At 44.2% G+C, this 12,994-nt stretch overlaps 1 protein-coding gene and 1 pseudogene across 2 annotated transcripts in view; one reads left to right on the plus strand and one right to left on the minus strand.

Moving 5' to 3' along the window:
- Positions 1-12,994, minus strand: part of RSPH14 (radial spoke head 14 homolog) — a 170,996-nt gene that overhangs the window by 47,800 nt on the left and 110,202 nt on the right. The window lies entirely within an intron of this gene.
- On the plus strand, positions 11,716-12,307 carry LOC141496991 (large ribosomal subunit protein uL1 pseudogene; annotated as a pseudogene).

Below are 12,994 nucleotides of genomic sequence, written 5' to 3' on the forward strand. Positions count from 1 at the left end.
GTAAAAGGCCAGGGTTGTACTAACTCACTTCTAGGTCCTCTCCAATTCCAGATCCCACAGCCACTTGGGCATATTCATACTGGTGGGGCAAGAAGCCTATTCTCTCTCCTTGATACTCTTCTCTCTCTCATTCCACCAGAGTTGGATGAAGAAGGAAACTGAATCACAGAGTTTGATGTAAAATTGGCATTCTCCTGAGAAAGAAGGGCAGGGAGGGAAATGAGTGTATTGGGTTCAAATTCAATTCATAAACATTCATTGAGTACATCCAGGCCCCTAGAGAACGCCTGGGCACTGGGGGGATTTCAGTTTCCCGCAGAGTTTATCTCAACAGAGAAAATAAATATCAAATATATAACTCGTGCCACCCTGAAAGGGTTAATGCCAGGCTGATTAAGAGGAAAGATGGATTCTTAGCAACTGGGGGTCCATTCAAGAAGGCTTCAGGATGGAGGCAGTGTTTGAATGAGGTCTTGAAAGATGGAAAAGAATTAAGTACAGATTGAGGGGAGAGAACAATGGGAGGGAGGAAACCAAGTGGTTTGGGACATGGGAGGATGAAAGGGGGTGGTAGAAGGTAAAGCTGACCCTGGGATGAGGGGCAGGATCATGGCACAGTGACGTGAACCCACAGGTTCACCTTTTCTTTTCATCCTTCTTGGCGTGATGACCGGCCCAGAATTAGGAAAGGAATCCAGTGACTAGTTTGCTGAGTGGCTTCTTCAGAACAAAATCAAACTTATGGTTGGGGTTTTAGCAACTGATCAAAATGGTCAGTCAACAGAGTCAATGGGGCATGAATCTTTTCGGTTTAATGGTGCATCAATTCCACCCACTCTGTGTCCTCCCTGGTCTTGTTTAATGTGTCTATCACAAACTTGATGGGTAAATATTGAGTTCCATTTTTTATCCCAGAAAAAGCCCTGAAAAGGGCCATAATAAGCTCCATGGGAGTCTACAATACCATGAAACATCCATTAAAGTCAGTGGGATCTTAGGTGGCTTAGAGGGAAGCCTAGTGTCCAAACAAGGGAGAGGAGAGTTGGCTGCTCTCTTCTCTGATTGGGTCCAATTTATCAGGCAATTCCAAGAGTATCATTTTAGAAAGAATCATAACAAGCTGGAGCACATTCAGAGAAAGAGGATTAGGAGAAGGGATTGGAGACTGTGCCATGTCACGACTGGGTGAAGGAACTGAAGGTGTTCAGCTTAAAGAAGTTAGGCCTGTGAGTGCCTTCCCACTATGCTTAGCTCATTAACCTGGATACAACCTGTGTATCCCCTGGGATTGGCCTTTTGTCTCCCCATTAGACTGGGAACTCCTCAAGGGCACTGGCTGCTTCTTGATGGTATCCTAACCACAGCAAGCACAAAATAAATATTTCCTGACAGACTGGCTGACTGAGTAGCCCCCTCATCTGGAAGAGAAATGGATGCCCTTGATGGGCATTCTATGACTGAGGATCCTCCCAACTCTGCCATCTTCTTTTCTAAGGACACTGATGGTTTTGATGCCTTCCGGTTCTGATCTTTGATGTACTAAGTCCTTCTTCCTAGTTTTGAGGTTCTAAGCTCCTTCCCCATCTTAATTCTATTTCTGTTGGACATTCTGAGTTCTCTGGTCCTTCCCAGTCCTTCCATTCTCTCCCACTGTACATTTCTTAGATAAGCAAGACTTCCTGAGCACAACCAAAGAGGCTGCATGAAACTGGTTTCTGGGAAGGGGGGAACCATCCAAGGGAAGTAGAAAGCCAGCTGAGGAATCATATGGAATAATTCAGATGCAAGGGCTGCCATGGGCCAGAGAAATGTAGGTGGTTGGTGGCAGCAAGACTAAAGACTTCACAGCAGAGACAGGCTAATTCTATAGCTCCACAAGGTGGAGGTTTGGAGTTATTCAGGACATTAGAAAAGTTTTGAGCTGGCTGTGGAACCTGCCTTAAAAGAGCCACTTTGCTCAGGGGAGTCCCCTGCTGTCCCCACAATGTGAAGGACCTTCCTTTGACCAAAGGGCAGAGACAACTGGGACATTGAGGGCAGAGAGGGGCTCAGGGCTTGAGAGAAGACACCAAAGCGGCCCTCCTTACAATAGAACCTGGGCCCCTTCCACAGCACCCATCCTTCCCCACCTACATTCACTGACCCTCAAAGCTGATAATTAAGCTTATCATCCTTCCCACTTTTGACTTCCCTCTTTCTGTCTCGTGACACCGTTCATCACCCCACCCTCCAAGTCCAAGGCCTTCTTCCCTTTCCTTTACCTCTTATAGTCAATCAGTTCTATTGATTCCATTTCTCAAGTATGTCCCATCTCTCCCCTCCCACTCCCCCAATAAAGGTCCCCCACCTGGGATAGCTCCCTAAACAACCTGCCCACCTGTGTAGCCCCATACATTGCCTGAATCACTTTCCTTACTTCCATCAATCCACAAACATGTATTAAGCATTCACTATTTGCCAGGCCAGGCCTTAGGCTAAGTTCTGGGGACATAAAGGCAGAAGTGGAACAATCCCTGTGCTCAAGCTTGCATTCTGTGGTAGGAGGCAGCATGTACATATAGCTCTATACAAGATAAATCCGAAATAGATAGAAGGTAGCCTGAGAGGACTACTCAGCACCTAGGGGGATGGACCCCCCAAAGAGGTTGAGTCAGACATGTAAGGAAGGGAACCAGAAAAGAGCGATGTCATAGAAATCCAAAGAGAGACAACTGAGAAGAAATGAGCAACAGGATCCTGCAGAAGGAAGAAAGGGGAACAGGTCTTTATGAGGCACCTACTATGTACAGTTCCTGTACAAATATCTCATTTGATCCTCACAAAAACCCTGGGAAGCAGAGGTGATTACTAACCCTGTTTTATTAGTTGAGGAAACAGTGATCAAGAAATGCACAGTCACACAGCTGTATTTGAACTCAGTTCTTCCTGACCCCATGCCCAGCACTCTATCCATTGCACCTTCAGCTGCCACTTAATGGTGGGTACTTCTGGTCATGGAAATGTAGATTCCATCCACTTTGGGCAGTGAGGCTGTCTCTCTAATGAATTGTATATTATATACTGGAGCTTTGCGGGGTTGAGGGCACAGAACTGGTATCACCTGAGAGGTCACCCACTGCTGCTGCCCAAGGCTGGTGAAGATTCCTTTTCCCAACCTCCCTGAGGTCAGGAGATTCTCTAGCCTTTGAATGAAGACCTCCAGCAAAGGCAGCCCTTTCTGCATCATTAAGCAATAGGCCTTCTCCTCCAGTCCCGGTCTTCCTTTCTTCATATCAGCCCACTGCTTCTAGTTTTGCTCCTGGGCTCAAAAAGTGCCTGTCCAATCCCTCTTCCTCCTGATAGACCTCTCTGCTTCCCTCCATGAGAAGACAAGGGTCATAGAGATTACATGGGTTCCAATCCCATTTGGCTTCTTCCCACTTGTGTGACCATGGGCAGATCACACTATTTATTTGGGGTAGGTGTCTCCTCAGTAAATAAGGGGGTTGTACTCCATATCCTCAGTTCCTTTCTTTCTTTTTTTAAGGGGGGGTTGCAAGGCAGTGGGGTTAAGTGGCTTGCCCAAGGTCACACAGTGAGGTAATAAAGTTCTTGAGACTGGATTTGAACTCAGGTCCTCCTGACTCCAGGGCCGGTGCTCCATCCACTGCACCCTCTCAGTTCCTTTCAACTCTGAATCTGTGATCCTATATCTTCCCAGTGCCTTGCACCTGGAACTATCTGTACACAGTAGGTGCTTCATATATGCTGTTTTGTACCAAAGACTAGGAAAGTTGGAAGGAGCCTCTGATATTCTCCAGGCCTGGATCATTGCCACTCTTTGAAGCTGATACTAGCTTTTGGAGACCTACAGGACTGGTTCTCATGGGACTCACTGGATGCTTGGTTCTTGTTCTTTGCTACTGAAGAAGACCAAAATGGCATTGCTATGTTAGAGGCAAGTTTCAGTGTGTCTGTCAGTGGCTGATCAGACCAATATGAGTTCAGATTGCTCTACCACAGGTCAGGCACAAATGGTCCACCTGAACACCTGGGGTGGATTCTCTAAACTTACACATCTCACATTTTCTTTGAGCTGCTTCCATTCTGCCTTGCTCACAGCCCCCTCTGAAGAGGGCACACTATGCTGGGTGGTCTCCCATGGGTGGCCAATGTCTCCCATGCTGCACAATCAATTGCAGAGTTCTTAAGAGAGTCCTTCATAGTGACCTTGTATTGTCTTTTTCTAACCCCTTGTGAGCATTTGCCCTGTGTAAATCCATAAAATATTAAATGAAGACCATAAGGGCAGCAAGCTGCCCCAATCCCTCCCTGGGCTGGAGCTGCTGGTCCTAATTGTCCTGTCTCACCCCGCCCTGCTCCTGCTCCCTCTCCCAGCCCTGAGATCCACTTATTCCAACTCTGTTTCCCCTTCATCCCTAAAGATCCATGACACCTCCATGAATCTAATCAGTGCTCAGTCTCTCTTGTAGAAGGTGTAGCAGGGAGTGGCCTGTGCCATCACCCCTTCTCATGGGCCACGTGTCCTTTGGCCCCCTAAGGGAGGACATGGGTGACTTGCAGTTCCTGATTGGTCTCTGGTTGCTGTGGCTGTGTCCGGAAAGATTGGCTATGGAGCTAGAAGAGCTCCCTGCTCGATAAGCATTAAGAGGAAGCAGGAAAGGACAGAGTCTCGGCCTCTTTCTGCTCTTCCTTTACTTTTTAATCTTTGTGGGGTTTTGGTACAGTGCTTCGGATTCTGCCAGCCCTCTCTTGGGGGAGCTCTCCCACTGATCCACTGGCCAGTCTCTGACAGCATCCCATAGTCACAGGGACCCCCAAAAGATGCCTGCATGCCCCCAAAGCATAAGTCCACATGGGCCACAGAGAGATAACCATGTGTGTTTTTGTGATGGCCATTTACTGAGCCAGCCCCCCTTGCTGTTTGTCACAGCCCTCTCCTCACTTTGTTGCTACTTCCCAGTGAAGGGTCCGTAAAGGCAGACCAAGAGACCAGCAGCTGCCCCAGGGCCATCGAGGGCACCTCATGCCAACTTCCTAAGCCTTCTGTTTAACATCCACAAGCATCTATTAAGTGGCTGCTGTTCAGTACAATTTAACACAACTAACAGCAGGAGTCCAGGAGGGTGGAGGCCTGGCGAGACAATCTCAGTGGGTGAATGCTCGGAGATGAGTCACTAGCGTGACGTGGCAGCTCACGTGTGACACGATTACAGACAGAGAGGGGAAGGTCAGCAAGTTCACATCCCTCCTTTTCCAGATGAGGAAACTAAGGCACAGATCACGCGTGACAAAGAGGATGGTGGTGACAATGCTGGTGAGGATGGATGACTCATGTTGCTAGGACACTTATCACTCTTATGAGGAAAGCAGCCGAAAACAAGAGCAACAAATGAGATCCTGGGCTGTCTTCGTCTGTCCTAGCCTCGCCCTCGGTTGAGGTCAAGCACATTCAGTCTGGAGAGCACATTTAGAAAGCCCGATGACAAATGAGCACGCCTCCAGAAGAGGGCAGCCCAGATGACCGCTGGCCTGGAAACCAGGCTGTCAGAGCATCCACTGGGGTGGGGAGGCTGAGCCTAGACAAGAGCAGGGCGCATTATCACGAGAGGAGAGGGAGCACTAGTTGAGGATGCTACCCCAAGGCCTGGGGGAGGAGAAAGACAGCAGGTAGAAGCCATGGTTCCCACCTGCATGGGCTCACAAGCACAAGATCATAATGTCCTGGAGAGAGGGAGAGCTGGAAGGGACTTCAGAAGACCAACCAGTCCAAACCTCTCTCTTTACAGATGAGAAAATGGAGACTGAGAGGTCAGAGATCACAGGAGCCTTTCATAGAGGAGGGGAGTGAAGACTGGAGAAGTGGAACACTTTGTCTGAGGTCTGAGCCCAGACCCTCCAGGGGGATGATCCTCTGTAGCTGTCGAGGAGGGAGGGACTTCGGGGTGCATCTGGTGGCTGGTAGAGTGGCAGCTCCCCTGGGATAAGAACTAGCTCACTCTTTGAATAGCCAGAGTTTAGCATGGTGCCTGTGACATGGCCTTGTTGTTCAGTCATTTCAATTTAAGGTTTTCTTGGCAGAAATACTAGAGTGGGTTTTGCCATTTCCTTCTTCAGTTCATTCTACAGATGAGAAAACTGAGGCAAAGAGGTGAAGTGACTTGCCCAAGTCACACAGCTAATGTCTGAGCCCAAATTGAATTCAGGTATTTGTCTCCAGGTCACCTTCTGTGCCACCTTGCACTTAGTAGATTCTTTTCTTCTTTTCTTCTTTTTCTTCTTTTTTTTCTTAGTTTTTACAAGGCAGTGGGGTTAAGTGACTTGCCCAAGGCCACACAGCTAGGCAATTACTATGTGTCTGAGCCTGGATTTGAATTCAGGTCCTCCTGACTCCAGGGCCAGTGCTCTATCTACTGCACCACCTAGCTGCCCCACCATACAGTAGATTCTTAATAAATCATCAGCTCTGAGTATCTCCAGTAATAGGGGATTTGGGGTAGCAAAAGTACTGTTGCCTCCCCCCCCCCCGTGAGAGCCCCATTCCCACACTCTCTACCAGTGACTTGGACATCCCACCAACTGGGTTCTCTAGACCTCCATCTGCCAAGGGTCCTGGGTGAGATGAACAGTGAATGAATGAAAGGATGGATGGAAAAAATGAAGCATGTCCTGTGGTATCTCCTGAGCTAAGTACTGGAGATACATATATAAAGGTGGTATAGTTGCTGACCTCAAGAAGATTACCTTCTAACAAGTTCCATTGTGTTTCGGGGAGTGCTAGCCAGGCAAGGAGTTTTGTTCTGGAAGTCACTGGGACAGGGAATGAAGCAAGGGGGCCTTTATCAGAAGCAATGGAAATGTTGATGGCGTGTGGCGTCTAGAGAGAACAGGGCCAGGACCGGGAAAGTTAGGGGTCTTAGATCCTACAGAACATGATCCCTGGAGGTCCCACTTGGAGGCTATGACTGAGGTGACATATGGTCAGATTCAGAACCAACTAGCTAAGAGTAGGTTCTAACCAATCAGAAGTATGCAAAGTCTTGGTTTCAGTGTGGCTGTCTGGGAAGAGCACAGACTTTACCTTATTCAAGAAAGAATGCCAGCTAAAGCAGGAAAATGGGCAGGCAGCAGATGAGAGTTGTTGATAAGAGTCCTGACAGAGACACCTGTCCTCGGCTACAACTTAGGATGACAAGCAGAGCCCATGTTTTGGGGTTGCTGGACCCTAACATGGCCCTCAGACCACGGCTTCTGGCCTGAGTGTGTTGCTAGGAGCATGAGGAAATGAGCCAGGCCACTGCAGCAAAGCAATGCAGGAATGAGGTATCTGGCTCCCAGGATGGCTGACCCTGTGTTCCTGGATTTGTGTTGTTCTGTGTTGCTGTGTCTCTGGGGAAAGTCTTATGGACCAGCCTGAACTGGAAGGAGCTGGAGGCCTAAAGTACATCATATTCCAAAGGGATGGGCAGTGGTGACTTTGCCACAAGGTCAGTGACAGTTATTTATTCTTTTTTTAACCCTCTTTATTCTTTATTTTTTATTTATTAATATAAATATTTTATTTGTTTTCCAATTATATAAAATAGTAGTTTCTACCAATCATTTTTGCAAGGTTTTGAATTTTACAATTTCCCCCCCTCCTTCCCTCCCTCCTCCCAACAGAACAGTCTTTACATTTGTTTCCATGATATGCATAGAGCCAAACTGAATGCATCGAGAGAAAAAAAACATATCCTTAAGGAAGAAGGAAAATATTAGAAATAGCAAAATTATGTAAAACATAGGATGATTTTTTAAATTGAAGGTAATAATCTTTGTTCTTTGTTTAAACTCCACAGTTCCTTCTCTGAATACAGATGATATTCTCCATCACTGATCCCCTAAAATTGTCCCCAATCATTGTATGATGGAATAAGCAAGTCCGTCGAGGTTGCTCATCACCCCATGTTGTTAGGGTATAGAATGTTCTTCTGGTTCTGCTCATCTTACTCTGCATCAATTCATGCAAGTCTTTCTGAAATCCCATTCCTCCTGATTTCTAACAAAACAATAATGTTTCATCACATTCATATCCCACAATCTGCTCAGTCATTCCCCAATTAATTGACATCCCCTCAATTTCCAACTCTTTGCCACTACAAAAAAGCTGCTATAAATATTTTTGTACAAGTGATCTTTTTACCCTTTTTCATGATCTCTTCAGGATACAGACCCAGTAGTGGCATCACTGGATCAAAGGATTTGTACATTTTCATTGCCCTTTGGGCATAATTCCAAACTGCTCTCCAAAAAGGCTGGATGAGTTCACAACAGTTATATTTTCAATGACACTATTTGAAGCCCTCTTGATTCCTTTTCTCCCATCCATCATACTTATTTGTGAAAAGCTGTTCAATGTACTGGAAAGAATACTAGTCATTCAATTATATAAATCCTGGGTTCAAATTCAATCTCTGCTGTTTACTAGCTGTGTGACCTTGGGCAAGTCATTTCCTCTTTATGGATCTCCTCTATAAAAATGTTCTCCTCTATAAAATGAGGGAGGAGGATGAGAAGACCTCTTCTGCCTTTGGCATCCTGGGAAACTATTAAGTCATGGTCATGAAATCCTAAGAAAAGAGATGAGCAAAGGACAATTCACATTTCCACTGCTTGGAGAAAAATGGAATCTATTATGAGTGGATGACAGAGAGAAGAAGACAGAGATAGAGACACAGAGAGACTCAGCATCTGGTCCTATCTTTCATCAATCTCAGGCAAATCATTTTCCCTCCATAGCACTGGGATTTCTCATTTGTAAAGGGAGCTCGATTTAGATGGGTCCCTTCCAACTGTGATCAAAGTCTTCATGCATTGGCTCCTAAATTCTTTCCTCTCAAGGCCCTTCCAGCTCTCTCATCCCATCTTCTAACTACAATCCCTAGTCTAGTTCTGACGTTTGATGTTATAAAGCTTCCTGCAATGACATTCAATCAATCAACAGATATTGATTCTAAGCAGAAAGTAGGAAATAGAAGGATGAGCAAAGAGGCAGATTTAGAAAGATTAGAAAAGGGGCAGCTAGGTGGTGCAGTGAAAAGATCTCGGGCCCTGGAGTCAGGAGGACCTGAGTTCAAATCTGACCTCAGACACTTAATAATTACCTAGTTGTGTGGCCTTGGCCAAGCCACTTAACACCATTTGCCTTACAAAAACCCTTAAAAGAAAAGAAAGATTAGAAAAGTCTTCTCGATATTTGGCAAATTCTCTTCTGTCTCTGACATTCCATGCCCTAAATTCTAAAGTCTCTTTTATCTTTGATATCCTATGTCCTAGGTTCTAAGTTCTCCCCCAACTCTGCCATTCTCAATTCTTAGGCAGTAGTCTCCAAAGGGAAGGCTCGTAGGATCTCCAGTAAGTCATGACATGGCCTTGAGAAGTAAACCAAACATAGAGAGAAAATGTGGGTCACATCCTAGCATCCCACCTTTTCCCACAATAGTCCATCATGGAACTTGTCTTCAACAAGCCCCTTCTGCACCTTCACCATTATCACCCAACAATACTCTTCTCTTTGACTCCCTCCAGCCCTGGCCTCTTGTGGTCAGACAAGCTCTGCTTCAGAACTTCTGCTCAGATTAGTCATAACCTAATAATTATCTGGACCCCAACACCAGCAACTAGACAGGCAGAACATCCACCACCCTACAGTGGATTTGCAAGGACCTGCACTCCCAAGGCAAGGGCCATGGAGCACAAAATACCTGACCCCATGGACAAGTGGATATGGATGGGTGGTCATCTTCATCACAGATCTCATGACTTTTCCAGACTAGACTTTGGTCTTAGGGATAACCTTGTGTCATCTTCAAATTTTCGACTCATTTCCACCATGCTAAGTTGTATAGACTCCACATTCACCAGCATCTCTTGCCTCCAACCTGCTTTTACATGATCACTTCCCTGCCCCCCAATCAGTTCAGACTCACTATTACTTCTCACCAGTATTACTACAATAACCTTCTAATTGTTCGCCAAGATTCTATTCTCTCCAGTGTCCCATGTGTCCTCCTCCTAATCATCATCACCCTGAGAGTCCTAAAGCACAGGTCTGACTATATCATTCTTCTATTCTGGTAGCTCACTATTGACTTAAGGATAAAAATGCATCATCCTCATCTTTTTTTAATTTATATTTTTGTTTATGTTTTAAAATATACATGATTATCAGTCCAGTAGTGCCTGGATATCATTATAAATAAGTCTAATATATATATATATTAGAATATGTGCTCAAAAAATTTTTTCTTATAGGATGTACAATCAAAAATATTTGATCACCATCATTCTTCAGTCCCTTCCAGCTCTGATATTCTCTGTTCAAAGGTCTTTCCCAGTTCTGATGTCGTCGGGGTTCCATCTACCTCCAACATTTTATGCTCTGTGTTCTAAACTCTTATCTAAACTGACAAAATGGCCCTGACCCTGTTCTCAGCATTGGTGATGATCTGATTTGTCAATAATCTGTCCTTATAGCCAATCATCTTCACCATTTGGGTAGAGCCAAGTTATCCCTGGAGCATTCCAGAGATGACTTGATGTAAAAGAGAGAGTCAACCAATGAGGGAATGAACAAAGAACTACAATGGTTGATTGAGACTCTCCAAACTGATCCCTGAAAAGGCAATGGAAAGGGATAGTTTTGATTTTAACTTAGCAATTCCATTTGCCATGAAAACTGCTGGGATGGTTGCTTCATAATTCTGCTCATCTCTCTCTAAAGTAGGGCCACTTTTCAAACAAGTGGAAATTGAAGAGATGCCATCAATTGGGGAATGATTGAACAAGTTGTGATACATGAATGCGTTGGAACACTATTGTTCTGTAAGAAATCATGAGGGACAGGATTTCAGAATAACATGGAAAGACCCAGAAGAACATTGTACCCACTAACAGCAGCATTGGGTGATGATCTACCATGATGGACTTGTTCATTTCAGTAGCACAATAATCAAAGTCAATGTTAAAAGACTTGTGATAGAAAATACCATCCATATCCAGAAAAGGAACCATGAAGTTTAAATGCAGAACAAAACTTACTATCTTCAATTTTTAAAGTTGTCTTAGGTATTATGTTTTTTCTTTCTAATTTTTTATTTTGATTTGATTCTTCTTTTAGAACATGATTGATGAGGATTTATGTTTAACAGGGTTATATATAGATATAGAGATAGAGATAGAGATAGATTATATAGATATAGATATAGATATAGATGATATGGATATCAATATAGCCTATATTAGATTTCTCTCTGTCAGAAGGAGGGGGAGAGAAGGGAAAAAGGGAAAAAATGTAAAACAAATCCTAGCAAAAAAAAGATTGTTGAAAACTACCATTGATATAGTTGGAAAAATAAATAAATAAAATATTATTTCCTGGTGGGGAAAGGTCCTTTTTTTATGTTGCTCACCAACGAAGGCCTTTTGCTAGGTTGGATTATCTCCTCTTTCCCTTCCACAGCTTTCAGCACTTTTGTGTTTATATATTTAGTTAGTTCTGTCAGTCTTGCTTGCTCTAGATGATTCAGTTTTACTTGAATAATGCTACCAAAGCATCCAATTGGTCTTAGTGGGGTAAGGACCTGGAGAAAGGGAGATTCTCTTGCTGGAAAGGCTACAGCCCCATGGTGACAGACCTGGAAAGGAGTTTTCCTGGCTTGTGAACAGTAAACCGCCATGAGCAGCCAAGTCTCTCATGGTACTATCGATGAAACCATGGGAGAGCTTCTGTGAAGCATGGAACCCAGTGCAAACATTGCTGGAAACTGTGGAGCTGCCTATCAGCCTGAAGAACTAGAATCCCCAAAAGGACAAACATTTTCCTGGCACCATCAGTCTCAAATTCTCTCTGTGTCCTGAGAGAACATCAGCACTGTGATAGAGGCCATGGCTATGGAAATCTCCTACACGGGTGTCTGAAGAACAAGAAATTAGTTAAGAAACTGGTCCTTTTTGGCCTCTGAGTCCTTGATCAAGAAAATTTATTGAATCCTGAGTCCTGGTCTGAACAAAACTATCAGGTTTCCATTTCTGCTCACCCACAATGAAAACATGGTGGCAAAGGTCAACGAGGTGAGGTTAAATTGATTATCAAGTTTCAGATGAAGAGGGTGCTATGTCTGGTGGGGGCTCTTAGCTATGTGAAGATAATAGATGATGCATTTGTCAACCACATCCATCTGCCTGTTGATTTCCTGATCTCTCTGCTAAAGAAAACTGACAAAATGTAAAGGGATCATTTATCAAGAGCACCATGGACATACCATAGATTAAGTTAACAATGGTGTGAATAAATCATGGAACCTGTCAATGAGCTAATAAATTGAGGAAATTGCTTTTAAAAAGCCCCAAGAAGAGAAAATAATAAATCTGGGAGAAACCTGAGGTGATAAAATGTCAGCATGGAGCACTGGATGTCCTTAGAAGAAACCTTAGAACTAAGATTCTAGGAGCAGCTAGATGGTGCAGTGGATAGAGCCCGGGATTCAAGAGAACCTGAATTCAAATTCGGCCTCAAAAACTTAATAATTACCTAGCTGTGTGACCTCAGGAAAGTCACTTAAACCCATTGCCTTGAAAAAAAAAAGAATATAGGATTCTACCAGGAGAATATTGTACACATTAACAGCAACAGTGTTAGATGATCTACTCTGATGAACACAGCTCCTCTCAACAGTTCAGTGATCAAAGACAATCCAGAGAGACCTGTTATGGAAAATGCTGTCCACATCCAGAGAAAAAATTATGGAGTCTGAATGCAGAGCCAGGCAGACTGTGCTCACTTTTTAAAACTTCTTTTATTCTTGTCCTTGTTCAAGAAAACATCTTGTTCTCTTAAGCTTTTCCCCACCTTGGTTCTAATTCTTTCACAACATGACCAATATGGAAATATGTTAAACACAATTGTATGTGTAATGAATGAATGAAAAAGCCAGAACTAGGAAAGGAGACCCAG

Source organism: Macrotis lagotis, chromosome X (assembly GCF_037893015.1).
Source record: "Macrotis lagotis isolate mMagLag1 chromosome X, bilby.v1.9.chrom.fasta, whole genome shotgun sequence".
NCBI classification, from domain to species: Eukaryota; Metazoa; Chordata; class Mammalia; order Peramelemorphia; family Peramelidae; genus Macrotis; species Macrotis lagotis.